The sequence below is a fragment of the Rhamphochromis sp. 'chilingali' genome (assembly GCF_963969265.1).
Source record: "Rhamphochromis sp. 'chilingali' genome assembly, chromosome: 19".
Taxonomy (NCBI): domain Eukaryota; kingdom Metazoa; phylum Chordata; class Actinopteri; order Cichliformes; family Cichlidae; genus Rhamphochromis; species Rhamphochromis sp. 'chilingali'.
The window spans coordinates 11,041,165-11,056,986 of NC_137946.1; the positions used below are offsets into that span (position 1 = coordinate 11,041,165).

General features: G+C 42.2%; 1 protein-coding gene across 3 annotated transcripts in view; it reads right to left on the reverse strand.

Moving 5' to 3' along the window:
- Positions 1-13,522, reverse strand: part of flrt1a (fibronectin leucine rich transmembrane protein 1a) — a 46,585-nt gene extending 33,063 nt beyond the window's left edge. For 2 of the 3 annotated variants that reach the window (XM_080867230.1, XM_080867232.1), the window contains exon 1: positions 12,995-13,522. The gene's annotated coding sequence lies outside the window, so the exon portion shown is untranslated. Of the gene's footprint in view, positions 1-12,990 lie in introns of all 3 variants that reach the window. The other variant, XM_080867231.1, reaches the window with a different exon arrangement.
- Positions 13,523-15,822: the final 2,300 nt, after the last annotated feature.

Genomic DNA, 15,822 nt, shown 5'->3' on the forward strand with positions numbered 1-15,822 from the left:
TAACTCTTGAGGTAAAAAACACATGAACACATTACTATATAAGATTAGTCTACATTTGTATGTTGCTCACTATATATATAGTATAAATATCATTGCAGTTTTCAAATACTGTCATCATATAATTTATGTTACTTGCATTGCATAAGTATTTAAAATGTCAGCAGAGGGCCAGATTGGGGGGTGGAAAAAGATTAAATGTTCATTTTCACACACGATCGCACAACGTTTACCCAAATTCTGTTTGTGTGGTTTGCGATAATACAAAAACTGGCAGAGCGGTCCACAACATTTGAGCAGTAAAGATAAGCACACCACGTGAAAGGACGAGAACGTGGCGGGGTAAAGTGCAAAGCGTTTATTGTCACAACTCAAGCAAAAGTGAGCAAAAAGAACCCCCTAACAATTTTTTTTTCGCATACATGTATTCCTGTTTCCCTGAGGAGAAATTGTAATAACTTTGATTAAAAGTCCAGCTTTGTTAGCTCCAAGTGCATAAATACAGCCTCCCAGAGCTGCTGTTAGTTCTACTGTGTGGAAAGTCCTGGAAGTAGACGTTACTCTCTCTTGCCCTTACACCCTAACGTTGCTCAATCTCCCTTGAAAGACTTCACGTCTTGATGATGCCAACATTATCACTGCAACCCCCTGACAAACAAACCCCCACTCATATAACAAAGCGCACTCACACAAACTGTGCATACACACATGCATGCACGCTGTGTGTGCTCACTGCAGTGCCTCTACCTCATTGACCCCAGTATAATACTTCATTAGGTTTAAAGCTGATTTTACCCTTCTAAGTGAGATTAGCTTTCTTTGTCTTCTTTTGGCCTCTGAGAAAGCTCCCTGCCATAAACCTTCTCTGCAGTCACAAAACCAATAACCTAAATGTCAAGAAAGTTTATGTTTTCCTGGTATTTTTTAATCTCCAATCCAATTCCTTTATTCTCAGAAAGTGTGTTACTGGAAGAAATCCATGGCCACATGACCAACTGTGACGCTGTTAAAATACATGCATAGGACTTCTGTTTTATTAGTTTAAAAAAAACCCCAGAGAAACCAGATAGTTTCATAAAAAAGATATGATCAAATTTACCACAAAGATCATAAATCACAAAATGTTATGTTTTTGTATATTTAACAACTCTCCTCTTTAATATTAAACTCCTACAGTATAATAATCAGACTGCTTAAGGCAGTTCCATAAAGGGTAGTCATTTGTCTTTGTGCACAGTGCACAAGTTAAAAAATTCAGCAGGCAGGCCGGGGCCACGGAACTCCATTTTAAACCTTCTGAGAAATTTTCAGCGCAATTGATCATCGCACTTCATTTCACAAAGCACAAAGCCTGAAGCAGAGGGAGAGGACTGTTCAGTGGCAGGAGGAGGGAAGGAAATCAGAAACAGTAAACCTGTCCATCTGGGCACCGTCTGTGTGGGCTGGCAGTTATTGCACTCTGACAGTGCGTCCACACCGCGAGCGACTGATGTGTCGCTGTAATCTGACCTAGTGTGGGCGGTGCAACAGGCTCTGATTCTGCATTTGTGCCGCAAAGTATAGAACAGACGGATGCTGCATGTGACTGGCATAGGCTGGCTGCATGCAAGAGCTAAATGAGAGGCATTAATCTGAAACAGGAAACTGGGGGGAAACAAAGCTATTGGCATAAATTTGCACTTGCAAATGTGGTAGTTTATCATGTAAAAAATATACATAATACAGCCCAGTGATGTAATGCATTTGTCATTTGTCATGTTAAAGAGATGAAATTGTGAAACTCTGACTTTTATAATACACCAGTCCCAGTAATTACATGCAATGTGATATATTAAACCGCTAAATGCACTGCGCCAACTCGTACTACTGTTGTACAATCAAGTTACAGCACCATTACAGAGGCTTATTATTCTATATTTAAATATAATTTTATCCAACTAATCCTCCTCCTCTTTTAATTATCTTCCTGCCCTAATTTTGTGTGTTTAACACAAAGCCCCTGAAAATCTGGCTTAATTTCTCCATACACTAAAACTGAATACTAAAAATGACAACGAGCACTTTTTAAGAGGTTATATTTAATATTTATAGGAACTCGAGAATGCAGATGATTCATCTAAATCGTGAGCGTCACTTTAGAGTTGCATGAGCGACTCAAATCTCAAACGTGTCCATGTCGCGGTGCACAGAATCTGTTATAATTTTGCACATCAATGAATCAAAAATGGTGAAGAAGAAAAAAACAAATACAAACAACTATCAATATATAAATAAAAAAGATTTGATAACGATTTTTACAGGTAAAAACTCAGGAACAATTTGAGAACTTTAATAGTTCGATTTCACAGACTGTAATCAAAAGGTTGCCTTTATTTTGAAACTCCACAGCAGAGCTACAGCGGCGGAGTGTGGGCAACACTCGGGCTCTGTGAGCATTTACGCTTGAAAGTTTAGAAAGCTGAGAGGAAACAGCTTTTCATCCATAAAATTCACAGAGGTGAAAGTTCAAACCCACAGCAGCACCCAGCTAGACGGGCATTTTCATGTTATCTGGTTTTCCTTTGGACTTATTGCATTCACGTCTCCCCGCTATTAAAGGGCAGCGTCCTACTTGTGAGCCAGTTCACCGAGCTTTCTGTGATGGTTTGTGAATTATTCATATAAACACGATTGACCGGGGGGAGATTGAATTACGAGACTGATTGATCAGTGGGCTTGTAAAAAGGAATCCCAATGACCACTGAAACCCAAGTGTGACTTAAATGATTTGAGTGTGGAGCAGCATTAGCAGGCCACCATGCTACACCAGTATAGCCTCTCTGCTTTTAGTGCACACCACAACTGACCAAAAAAACTACATATAATTTATCTGTGAAGGTTCTCAGTTATCCAGGTCATCGTAGTCAAAGGAGCTTGCAAAGAAAAGCGTCTGGACTTCTTTAAGTTACTTGAAGACGTTTCACCTCTCATCCGAGAAGCTTCCTCAGTTCTAAGGTCAAATGGTGGAGAGTCCCAGATATAAACCTAGTGGGAGTAACCCCCCACAGAGGGACAAAAGGACCCCCTGATGATCCTCTAATCGCCTGACCCAAGGTGTGAAACTGGGTGTGGGTCCCAATCAGCCAGAGTTTCGGGTGAGTTCATTGTGAAACCTTACCATGCGAATTCCTGAGATCAGATGGCCCAGGATGTGAGTGGGCGTTAAGGCGTCTGGGAAGGGATCTCAAACATATAATTTAAGTGAAGAGAATAAGGATCAAGGCTGGAACTCGCAAACATGTATTCTTCTCTGTTAGATGAGATTAATTAGTCTTGTTTTGGCTGCCCATTGAGCTAAACCCCAAAGTTTTTCATTTTAGTTATTTACAAAATGGGAAGAAAATGTTCCTGTGTGTATTTTTTTTTATTAGATCTACGCTCTTTCTCCATTATCAAAATTGATGCTGATTAATTACCAAGATGTCTCCACCATAAAGAGCAGCAGTCTCTCCCTGTTCTGCTCCACCATTCGCCACCAGCCTCTCTTTTATATGTCATAAAGCAGCCTCTTTTCCACCAGCTTTCACTGCGCTGCAAAGCCACATAATGCCATGTAGTGTAAAGGCTTCCTGTCTGTTTGGATAATTATACAAATGTCCCAACTGTTATTGGAGCAATCAGTGTTATGATGCTGGATGTTGAACTCGTGCTAATGGCACCAATAGAACGTTCGTGCAGAAATCAGATGTATACTGAAACGTCTGTGAAGTGTCTCTTGCCTCCAGCGGATTATTGTTGCTGTTGTTTCGGGGGCTCAGAATTGAATTCTCCCTCTCCCTCTATCTGTCTGTCTCGCCCATCAAAGCAAAACAACAAATCTCTGTATCACTGATTTTTCATTACCGTCTGTCTTGCTTTATCCCTCAAGGTTCAGATTTGTGTTTTGTCTTTTTTTTGTCTTTTTTGTGCATTTTGTGTATTCCCACATAGTATAAAGTGCTGGAAATGCCCTCCTTCTGTACTAGAATAATCCCAGATTACAGATTGATATTCGCCGTGGGCATGTGATGTGTGTGTGTGTGTGTGTGAGTGTCCGCGTGTGTGTTTCCCTTTCTCTTGTATGCTTTGATTTTCTTGTACTCTCTATGTAGGCAATCGTTTTTTTCCTGTAATTCCCTGTTTGCAATCACTGACCTGTGGACCTCCATAAACTGCTGTAAAATTCATCAATCAGGCCTCCATGCAACACTAATCTTGGATTTTCAGAACCTCTGTTCGCTCTTCATCACCCAGAGAACCTGACCCAAATGTCAATTCCCATTTAGGGCAAAGGAATGAAAAGAAAGCAGCCTGCCGTTAGGGAATTCTGTGAAAATTATTAAAGAATAATCCTCCTTTTTCATGGCAGCTCCTCGTGTTTTTCAACACCACTTACAACTCAGCATGTCACATATGGCATGCTGAGTGATAAGATATAAGACTCGGCTAAGCTGAAGCTGTGCTGTTTGGAGTGTGAAGCTCTGTAAATGTGCAGGAGTCACAGCATTAGAGGTCAATTACTCTTTAATTTGAGTCAAATTCTAAGCGAGTAGTCTTCCTCCATCACGAATGAATGTGTTTCCAACAAAATTCAAAATTTTAAAATCAATACACGTGCAACTGTTTTTTTTTAATCATTTCTTGTCCACATGCTGCGCTTTCAAAGCTCAATTTTATGGCAGCTGCCTTCGCGGCCTCTGCTTCAAGACCGTCCCAACGGATTCATTTACAAGCCTTCTGCGGACGTACATGTTTTAATGACCACAAAGATCCGTGGGCAGCCGAGGAGTGTAATGCGCGCCGCACACGCTGTTTGAGCTATCCGAAAAGAAATAAAAGAGCAGCAAAAGGAGGATCCACAGCATGCATGAGTCAGTCACGTTCAAATGTGTATTTTCTCAAGTCACTTGGCAAATATCTGCACTTGGTTTGGCATGCCCACTGTACCCTACTGGCTGCCAGCTGTCACTCAGGAAGACGGAAAGATGGAGGGTAGAGAAGGAGAAGGAGTGCGGGGAGAGATAAAGGGGGTGGCGATGATGTGAGGACACGAGCCCCGAGGCTCTCTTTCTTTCTTGTTTCTCATTTGTCTCTCTGATGATAACAAAAAAAAACACAGCAGCTCAAAAGAAGAGGGGTCGACATCACAGAGAAAAGGAGAAAACGACATTGAAGGAAAAAGGAGCGAGAAGGCGAGCGTGATGTGGAAGGGAAATATGACTAACCATTTTTCATGTTGATGGCAAAGTTGATAAATATGCAGGCCACAACACAGTGATTCCTAATACATTAGTCCAAATGAGTGCACCCTAGGGTTTCCCGTGACATTAACCGTATACAGCAACGTGGTATTTTATGCATACTTTGAATTGCTTTGTTTGCAGAGGACTACACATTTACCCATCGCCTGTTGCAGTATTCATTACAGTGCTCCTCCGACTAATTAGCACAGACTGGGGAAAAATAAAGCTCCACTGTAGAAAGAGAAGCTCCTTGGGAGGGGAAAAAAAGGCTCATTTTAGCCAGAAGAAAAACAGTCATCCCTTTGGGTTCGGATTCACTTTTCCTCCTCTAATTAAGCAGGCGCAATGACAAACAGGTTCCAAAATATGATGGAAATACAAATTCATCAATGCGAGTGAAAAATGGGATGCAAAAGGTCTCATCTTGATGGCCTCATCTTCATGAGCACAGGAAGTAAATGGTGGAGGGAGGGGTGCAATGGGTTGTTCCCTCAAACTACAACGACTAGTAAACAGCAGGAAAATGACCCATCCGTTTTTTTGTGTGTGTGTATGTGCGTTTTTTGTTTTTAGCAAAAGCTTGTTTTCCACTTGCGTGTGATGAATGAAGATTGTTGTGAAGCCTTAAAGGAGCACTGCTGCACTAAAAACATACTGTATAAAATCTGATGTCATGATTGCTCTCTCTGACTTGGAGGCCATCAATCAACAGCCACAGAGTAAATTACTATAAGGGAAAAAAAAAAAGGTCAGCAGCATGTCTGCTGTTATTTTGGAAAACACTGTATCTCAGCACACTGGATTTGATGTGAAGTTGTTCCATATAATCTTTGCTCAGATTTACAGATTAGTAGAGTTCTTTAAACCTTTCATGTTACACGAGTGGACAAGACACATGCGGCTTCACCCGCCAATCACGTTTCATCTCATGGGAAACGTTTAATATTTAATTCATTTTTGCTCATTCTATAGTTCACATCTGAGCAGCCTTTTGAAGCTTGGGTGGCTCTGCCATTTCTTTTTTTGTGTATATTTTGTCAGGAGATGTGGGATCAAGCTTGATTACTGACAAACAAAACTAAGCCCACAAGCTTAGGCTTTTCATAAGATACTTGTTTCTTTGATTTAAAGCAAACAAGAAGGTTTAAAAGATACATTCAGAGACTAGCGTTGGATTCAGCGGTGTCAATACTTTGGGGCCTCAGAAAGCCTACTTCATGTCTCATTTAGCACCGCAGCGTATTTGAGAAAAACACCATTAACGGCTGCTGTTTTTGCATTTTAGACTCGAAAGGTCTTAGCCTTTTTAAATCGACTTTGAAAATCACTCACTCAGATAATAATTATCAGTATGCGAGCTTCACCTTAGACCTCAAATCCCAACAATTTTGCCTGAGATACACTATAAAAAATCTAGGATAGCATGAACATGTACAAAACTGCACCATCATCCTAACATAAGCAGTGTTTTCCTGTGCAGCAGTGGCGCTCTGTGTTGTATAACAGCAGTTATGAGCTACATATTGTTCATAAGATATCAGTATCAGTGTGCCTTTCTTCTATTTCACTAGCGTTTCTTCCAGGCAGAAGTTTGGATTTTTTTTCATTACTTCTTCCAGACTTTATCTACACTAGATCTCCTTCATCATGTGTACCCTGAGCCTGTTACTAAAAGGAAGAATGAATGAAAATTGAAAGAATTTGCTTTTTCACTCTCTCAACATGGCAATACAATGTATGAAGGAGGAAATAATATTGCCTGTGGATGAGCAACACAGGCTCTTTTAAGACCGACAAATTGTGATTTTATTCCAGCTCAGTACGCTCACACGAGCAGCTTCAAGCCATTGATGTCTGTTCCCACAACTATTGTTATTCGACATTCAATTCAGGAGACTCTAGAATATCGCTTATTCCGAAAGTAAAGCCAGCTATTGGGCGGTGACAGCGCGGTGATGACCCCACATCCTCGCGCAGCTTTCATCTGCGCCGAGCTTTCATCTGTCCGTGAACTGGTCGCTCTGCATGCGCGGCCAAAGTAGCACTGTTCTGAACGTCACCGTGTTAAACCTGCTTCCTGTTTTTTCAAAGACCGAAACATCAAGAGGCTTTTTTTCCCTGTGAAAATGGTAGATGTACAAACAACTGAAATGGACAAAATTAATGCAGGAAGCTTTGTTCGTGTAGCCTCCAACCACAGTAAATGGTTATATCACCAACACAGCTGATGCAATCAGAAAAAGATATGCAGTGCACACGCAGTAAGACTAGACTGAGGCATAGCAGGAGAGGAAGAACAGTTCCTGTCTGGTCTTTTCTAATGATATCATTAAATTGCCAATTTCTCATTTTTGCACCTAGAATCCATTTTAGAAGACGAGCTGAAGCCTTTTCCACATTTAGCAAAAGGACTGGTTGTTAAGAGTAGCAGCAGTGGTGGATTACGCCACCCCCCCAAGTCCCCCACCCAATCTGCACCACCCGTCATGTTCCAAGTGTCTTCATTAGTTTGTTTTTCAAATGTGTATTGAGATTGAGCCTCCCCAACTCCTCAACGTCACCATCACTCTCCACGAAAGGCTGACCACTTCAAAGGGGGGGGGGGGGGGGGGGGGGGGGGGACTATTAGTGACGGTTTAAGACAAAAAGAAGAAAACAAGCACTTTGGTTGCGTTCCTGACAGCTCCGTCCCCATTTAGAAGTTCAGCACAGCAATCTTCCTCTCATTGTTTAGCTGGGAGAATCCATTTTGCCCTAGTTCAGTGTGCCTAAATAAACGTTGGGTTTTTCTCACTTCAGTCAGACAACTCACGTTTAAATGAAGGATTGATTAGATCAGCAGAATAAAGGCTCCCAGCTCACTGCTCCCTGCAAATATGTGAATCACGTGGAAAACGGGAGGTTATGAGTAAATATCCCTCAGAGCCTGCAGGTGGATGTTGGGGTGGTGAAGGGGTTGAAACAGGAGTTGGAGGTGCAGGGCATGCAGCATTGACAATGACACGTCAGATGGAGAGATGGCAAACTCTGCAGCTCAAAATCTGATGTGATGAGAGCGAGGCGTGTTAACCTGGCTGAACTGGCTCGCAGGCTTCACTCCTTTTTTGACAGGAGAGATTTCTGGTTCCCCTCGTGTGAGGATAGACCACCATGAATTATGTCATGAATGTAATCATTTGTGGTTGTTCCACTTTGATTCTTGGAGCCAAAATATTTTTAAAAATGTCACATTTGAATGTTTTTTCACAGCACCTGAAAAGAATTATTTCGTCTCAGCTGGCATTTCAATTACATGCCAGTTTGCAGAAAGAGTCAATATAGAGAGCTGGTGTCGTCAGCTGCTGTGCATAATTGTGCGAGGCTTGATGTTGAACAAAAATCTCTTTTCTGTTCTTTTTTTCAGAAGTAAAGACTGCAAGCTGTTAATAAAGCATTTATAATTTTCTGCTGGCTAATACAGAGTCATTAGAATATCGTATAGCTAGCTGTTTTGCAATCAACATTACAACAATCGACGGCAATTAGTGAACAATCTGAAATGTTTTTCTGTCCTTTTATATTTTATTTGAATTCGGTTTGCAGTGCATGTGCTGATATCGCCGTTCGCGCTCTGCCAAATAAATAGCACTCATAAAACTCAGGCGTCTGCTGCACAGGATGGCAGGAAGTTTACAATAAATGTCTGGGTAAATCCACAAAAGACGGTGTTGCCAACTCTTCTCCAATGAAATACGCTAATGGCTGCTCAAAAAGTCACACAAAGACGGTGAGGTAACGCCTTCATTTACATGAAAATTATTAAGATAATGGGTGTTTATCATTTGAGTGAAAGAATTTAAGACATGAATGCAACATAGATGAATGTTTAAAACTGTAACATGGAGATGTCACAAACTGGAGGCAGAAAGAGGCACATCCTGTCAGAAGCTGTCCTTCTCTTGTCTCTCAGCCAGCTGACTAACACTAATCCAATGAACCTCAGTTTTGTCAGCAGTAGTTCAACGTGCTGTTTACCCTGCAAATGTACAACTAATTAATTTGTGGTCATGGCCAAAGATAGAGGATGTCCAGCTCAGCGCAGGCCTGTGGCAAGGGTACTGACACTGAAAGCCACGCTGGTTCCAGAAAGCTCTGCCTACACCTCCTTTACTTCCCTTCCTCCCCTCTAAATGTGTTCCCTGAAGAAGAGAGGGACTGTGTTTGTGCTCGTGCTGCTGCAAATGGCATGTGGTTCACCAACGGCTTTCATTAGAGCAGGGGGGGGCAAAAATGCATTTTAACTATGACGGATCCCTAAACCACCATGTCCTTATGGATATTTTAAGTCTTTACAAAGGAGCTGAAAAACTAGTTTTTTAACAATGCGCTGATTACTGAAAGAGAGCATGCATGAAAGCACAAAGGATGCCACAATGCCTGTAACACTACAGATGACAAACACTCACTGCTTTGTCGTGTTAAGGCCTCGCAAGAAACTGAAGTGCGCTCAGTTTCATCAAAAATAATAACGATTAGTACTCGAGCATGTCCCTAATCAGCGTTCTTTTACCACTATGACACTGAAAATAACACAGTGAGATTCTCGGAATGACTTACCTTGCAATTAGCAGCACGAGTCAATAGCGAGTATAGGTGCTTTCCGTCAAAATCAATTTGAACTTATTTTGATGAGCTGTTTTAATCCTGGTTTTCAGTCCACCTCCAGTGTGTTCTGACAGGTTTCCACCTACTGCCCAATACACTGCAAACCATCAATTTTTCAGCTCTAATGGCAACAATGGGTAGCGGGAAGGCTGTCATTCCTATAATGACTGTGCTGTCATGAATATAATGGCTGTGCTGTTATGTTTTATGGACGGGAAGTTCGTGCATTCCCACTGTGAGCAGGAAGCACTGTAGCTGAGGCCAGCTAGCTAGGATGTGCTGGAATTGCATCTCTCCTGTGTGATTTTGTTGCTTTGCAGCGAGACTGAGTTGTCTCTGACGGTAAAAACAAAATACAAATATAAGAAGAAGAAGAAGCAAGGTCTCAGTTAAAGCTGCGATGTTGCAGACGTGTGGCCAGCTGCCCTTTACCTGAAGTCTTCTATGTACTATTTTCTTGCCTTTTTTTGCACGATTTTGGTGTCAAACAAATCCTGTAAGGAACCAGGACAAAATGATTGCGTGCTCAGTCACACTTCAATAGCATCAATAAGCCATATGTCAGCGGGTAATGTTACCTTCCATTTACAGCCAATTGAAATGAGCCCTAATGATTTGGGACCGGCTTATCACTGGCAGCAGCAGCACGACTTTGTGATCTGCCACAGGTTGCCAAGTAAGGCACTCTTACAGCAAGCTGATCATTACAGAAAGTAAGCCCTGAGGCCAAATGGAATAATGAATGGCCTCCCATACATTATTACATATCTCACCAAAGACATTAATCATCCTACAATGTATTCTGTTCTTAAATATCTTTTTTCCTTTTAATGCAGTGACGTAATTAACACAGCAGCTCCGACAAATGTCTGTATACACTGTTTTCACAGTGTTACAACAGGCGACAGTGGGCCACTCTTTGGACACTCCTGGCTATAAAAGGTATTGTGCCTACCAAATAAACTTTTGTATCCTTGCGCTCCACTCTGGGTTTTGTAGTAGCAGAGGATCACTTCGCCAAATAACACTGGAAACATCACACAAAGACTCTCATGCTACAAAGCAGTCGTACTACAATATATCGTGCCTCCTCCACCGTCCACAAAAGAATGAATTAGAAAGCCGCACTATTCAATAACCATGTTAATGACCGGGCATCTAATAGCACAGGAAAAGGCCGCATTGTGCCCGAGCTCATCGTGCAATTGCAAATCTCAATTGCTTGCCTCTATTGATGTATGATGAGGAAATGCAAATCAATTCAGCAACGCTGTGCAGCATCAGCATCACAGCTACGGAGCAACCACCGTGGACTCTTAAGGCTTTAAAAAATTACCAAAAAAAAAGGTGTGGAGAAGTCACAAGAGTGAGCGATGTAATCAGTGAGGCCATTCAACATGCCTGCCATCATCACTGCCAGTCGCAAGCTTCGGTGCCAGCAAGTCAGAGGGTAACCTATCCAGGAATACCTCTTCCAACTTTTTGTCTATCGCTCGAGTGCCATGTGCACAGGGTAGATTAAGTTATTGCAGCAGGCATGTCTCAGGCCTGTGCAGTTCCTTTTTCGTGTGTGTCCTTTTTTTTCTATTTCTGCTCATCAAGTGCCCCTCTGTGGACTTTTGTCAAAGGTTGCTTGTAAAGTTCACTAGGCTATTCAATAAGCTGCAGGCGAAATTTGGTCAAAGTAAGATGGGGTTGCTCAACCTCATCAAATCCTTCCATGGAGAGAGACTAATACTTGAAAATGGTTTTCCTCAGAGTTGCTAAAGACACAGTTTGGCGCAACGCAATCTGAGAATCCAACAGACAGATAGGCAGTGTTTTTTGCAGGAGCCAGTGGATATCCGGCTCTCCATTTCCATTTACAAATACAGAAACATTTTTAAAACATGAAGCTGGCATAGCAAATGTTTATCTGATACATTTGGGGGAGGGGAATGCCGGCCCTCTTTTGAGAGAGTCCGAAACTGAGTCAGTCAGTAGCACTGTTCCTCAAACACGTGAGCCTCAGAGCCCAAAGACTTGTCACAGGTTCTGCATATTCATGTGTAAAAATCTATTGACGACTGGAACCTGTGCAAATACAGGACATTTATATTCTGATGGTGCAGAAAGACCCTGCAAAATTAGAATCTCTCCCATTCTGTCCACTTTTTTGTTCATCAAATCAGTAAGTTGAAAAAAGCTATTAATGCACAAGCAACTGTTTCTCTTCTTGTTGGCTTCAGTTTGTTACATCTTGTGCTGATTCCATCTCTTTCCCCCAACTTAATGACATTTTAACCGGCATACATGGCCTGAGAGTGGCTGCTGCGTTTGGAATATGTGCACCAATTCTGTCCACAAGCCTTTATCACACAAGTCAGTCAAAATTTAGCAAATGGGTGGGGCTTTTACAACTCACCTGACCAACTTTACAGTCTTGATTCATCCAAGGAGCTGGGTTGAGGAGTATACAGGATTTCAGTAAACTGACTGTTTTGCAGCAAGACTCAGTTGCACATTTAAAAAGCACACAGTTCCTCCACATCCACATTACACATGTAAATATGAAATAGCTCAGCTATGTACCTGATGTGCCTGTCTGCTTCACTAAGCTGGTTTTTCTTTGCATGTAGATATGCGCCAATCACCACCTAATCCCCGTAGATTTTATGGTGTGCCTTCCCTTTTGTTTGAATATATATCCAAGCGGGACCTCCGAATCGAAAACCACTGCTTAGATATATATGTGTGTGTATAACTGCCAGCTATCCACTGAAACCTGCATCCTCAATCAAGTGGTTTGGCATTTGCAAAGAGCCGATTGCATTGTTTCCCAGACAGACCTAATTGCTTCTTGAACCGTGGCACAAACACAAAACCAATATATGCATAGTAAAAAATAAATAAATAAAATAAATAAATAAATGTGTGTGTGTGTGTGTGTGTGTGTGTGTGTGTGTGTGTGTGTGTGTGTGTGTGTGTGTGTGTGTGTGTCAGGTACTTGTTGGGCTATAACGCGCCATAAAACAGATTTCTTTTTCTCTTTTCCAGATCGGATGATGACAAGCATATTGGCAGTCCGCGCACATCAATCAAGGCTCACCTACCGGATGATGCTGCTTTCGGATGCCACGCTTTTCTCTCGACTGTTTGATGCAAAGTCCCCGAGATTTGGCCGCCTCTGTCCCCGCACGGGTCCTCCGGTGTCCTCCAGAACCAGGTGTGACCACAATCTCGCCTTGTTGTATTCCCATATGTTGTCGCCAGCGTAATTATGAACGCTCCAGTTGATCAGTGACTGGATACCCAGTGTGATCATGTGCTGCCAGCTCCCCTCTCTCTCTCTCTCCCTCTGTCTACTCTCTGTAACTGCTCCCTCCGCCCGATTATCTCCCCGCTGCGGCACTGGCTACATGGAAATACGGAGAAATAAAACGTGCCTGACTCGCCGGCGAACTTGTGCGCGTTATTATGGTAATTAGTCACCGGACTGGTCTGTGCCCGCTCACCCGTGCATCTTTCCAAAATACCCTGGCTCTCAGCTGTATCTGCTATTTGCACTCAATAAATTGCCCCCGAGACGCTGTTTTATTTTTTTATTTTTTTCCTGAAAGAGGGAGAGAGAAAAAGAAATCCACTCCAATGTGCCGACTGAGACTGAAGAAGAGGAGCAGAGGAGAGAAAGACTGAGGCGTAAAAGGATGGATAGGATTAAAGGAGAAGGAGGAGCAACCTGAAACATTTGTGAACGCTTTTCCTCTATTTGCCATTAGAATGAGACTGAATCATACCGTGCATATTTCACAAATCTATCTATCTTGCAGCTCTGAGTCATTCTCCCTTTCTCTCTTTAACTAATGGGGGTCCCTTTTTTGTCTTTCCTTGTTCTCTATGATTAGATGATCATACTGTAATTAGAGCTCCACTCTGATCTGGGAAGCATGTTTGCCAGTTAATGATTCTGTCCAACCAGGCACTGTTAGTCCAACCCTTGACAAAGAACATTTTTAAAGTGGCCCTCAAATCTGTTCCAGTCCCCAGAGTGATGTGGACCACAGCTCTCTGTGGGAGGAACTGAGTTGCGTGAGCACTGTGTAGTGTGGAGCTCGCTGGCAAGGCTGAAATCAGAGCAGCTGCTTGCATCTCAGTCTAAAACCAATACAGCTACAGAGCTGTCCACGAATCAGCTGGCGTGTTTAGGTTTGGTATGCCCTCACCTTCCCTTTCATTATACGTACATAAAGTATGCTGTTTCCACAGCTTTAATATTGTTTCACGCCCCTAATTTATATTCTGTGGGAGGCAGATTTTTATACGTAAAAGGCAAACCTGTATGCAAAAATCAGTGGCTCTCATAAGAGCAGAGCAGCAGTCTGTTGCATTACTGTAATGATTCAGCAGGACCTTGAGAAATGAAAAATTCAGCTCTTCATAGTTTTCAATGCCATCACACACTCCTGTGCTCACAGCGCATCAAATTTATGTCAGTGCTTCTCGGGGAAACAATTACTGTAACATCCGAGTGGCAAATAAAGCCTGACAGAAAGGCAACGAGAGCCGCAACCTAAACAAAAACTGTTTGAGTCGTGTCGTTCCTCAGCTCCGTGCCATTCCTCATCACTTCACTTGATGCATATCTGCTGTGTTTGGAAATGCGCCGCTTAATAATCCTAATCTGAATGATGCCCACGGTGGAGTCACAGAGCTCCAACCGAAGCTGCCACGCTTTCATAAAAATGCTGTGACATGTGCTTTGAGTAAGAAAGCTTGTTTGTAGCTGTCAGAGTTGTTTATCAAAGGCGCATGCCCCTGGCAAACAGTGTCAGTGCTGAGCTGAATGCGCTCGCTGCCCTTAGACATGTGTCACAAGAAACATTACCCCATCATCAACTGAGCTATCTGAGATTATGTGCATGTAAGTCATCGATGGGTGCAGTCACTGCTGTGGCTGCTCTGGCAGGTCCAGAAAGTAGCTCTGCACTTGATTTCTTTTTTTCTTTTTTTTACACACCTACTGTACAGTTAATTGGTAAGACGAGTAAAGCTTTATGGACTATGTTCTTCAATTATGTGGTTGTCTGTGCTGCACGCTGAGGCGCTCATAGCTCTACCACAACAGTGATGTTTCACTGTAATGTCAGCTGTCTTGTTTTAGTGATGTTGGTGTGCCGTAGTTAGCACTTTTTAAATGTGTTTTGGCTGCCAGGCTACATTTAATTATGTGCATCAAATATGCTTAGTTGTCATAATACAGCTCCATAGTTTCTTATGTGTTTAGGTTGATAGTGTTGCTGTCCTTGAAGACAGTGTTTATTTGCTTCTCATCATTGCTAGCTTTTCAGTTTCAGTTTTTCTAATGAACTGCTGAATAGCTAAATGTGACTTTCTATTAACAGGGCTACATTGTAATCATACTGCAGATTTAGTGAGAGCTCGGGTGTTATGTAATGCTCTTTTGGTGAATCTTAATAAGGACCTTATATTGCTCATTTAAAGCTCAGTGATTTTGTTCTGGGGCTCTGCAGGATTCACAGTTCAAAATAATCTTTATTCATTTTCTGCTATACATCAGTTCATATTGGGTCTGACACTCCCTTTATGCCAACTCTCTTCTCATTGGCTGTCCCTGGTAAACAGAAGGTTTGAACAGCAGGTGGGCAGGACTTCTGTGCTCACAGCCAGAGCTGTGTGCCAGCGATGATCATATTAGAAGTATCCACTCTCGCTGATTCCACACTGATCGAAGAGTCTGAACCTTTTTGGCTCACAGGAAATAGCTGCAGGTACTCTGTGTTTAATATGATTATCCACTCTTGTAAAAGTATATACAACAGTATATTTGACAGAAAAAAATGTAAGGAATAACAAGTCACCTTAAACACCACTGAAACGTAGAGCAGTTTGCATTAGCTTTTATTATTCTAGTTGGTTGCAG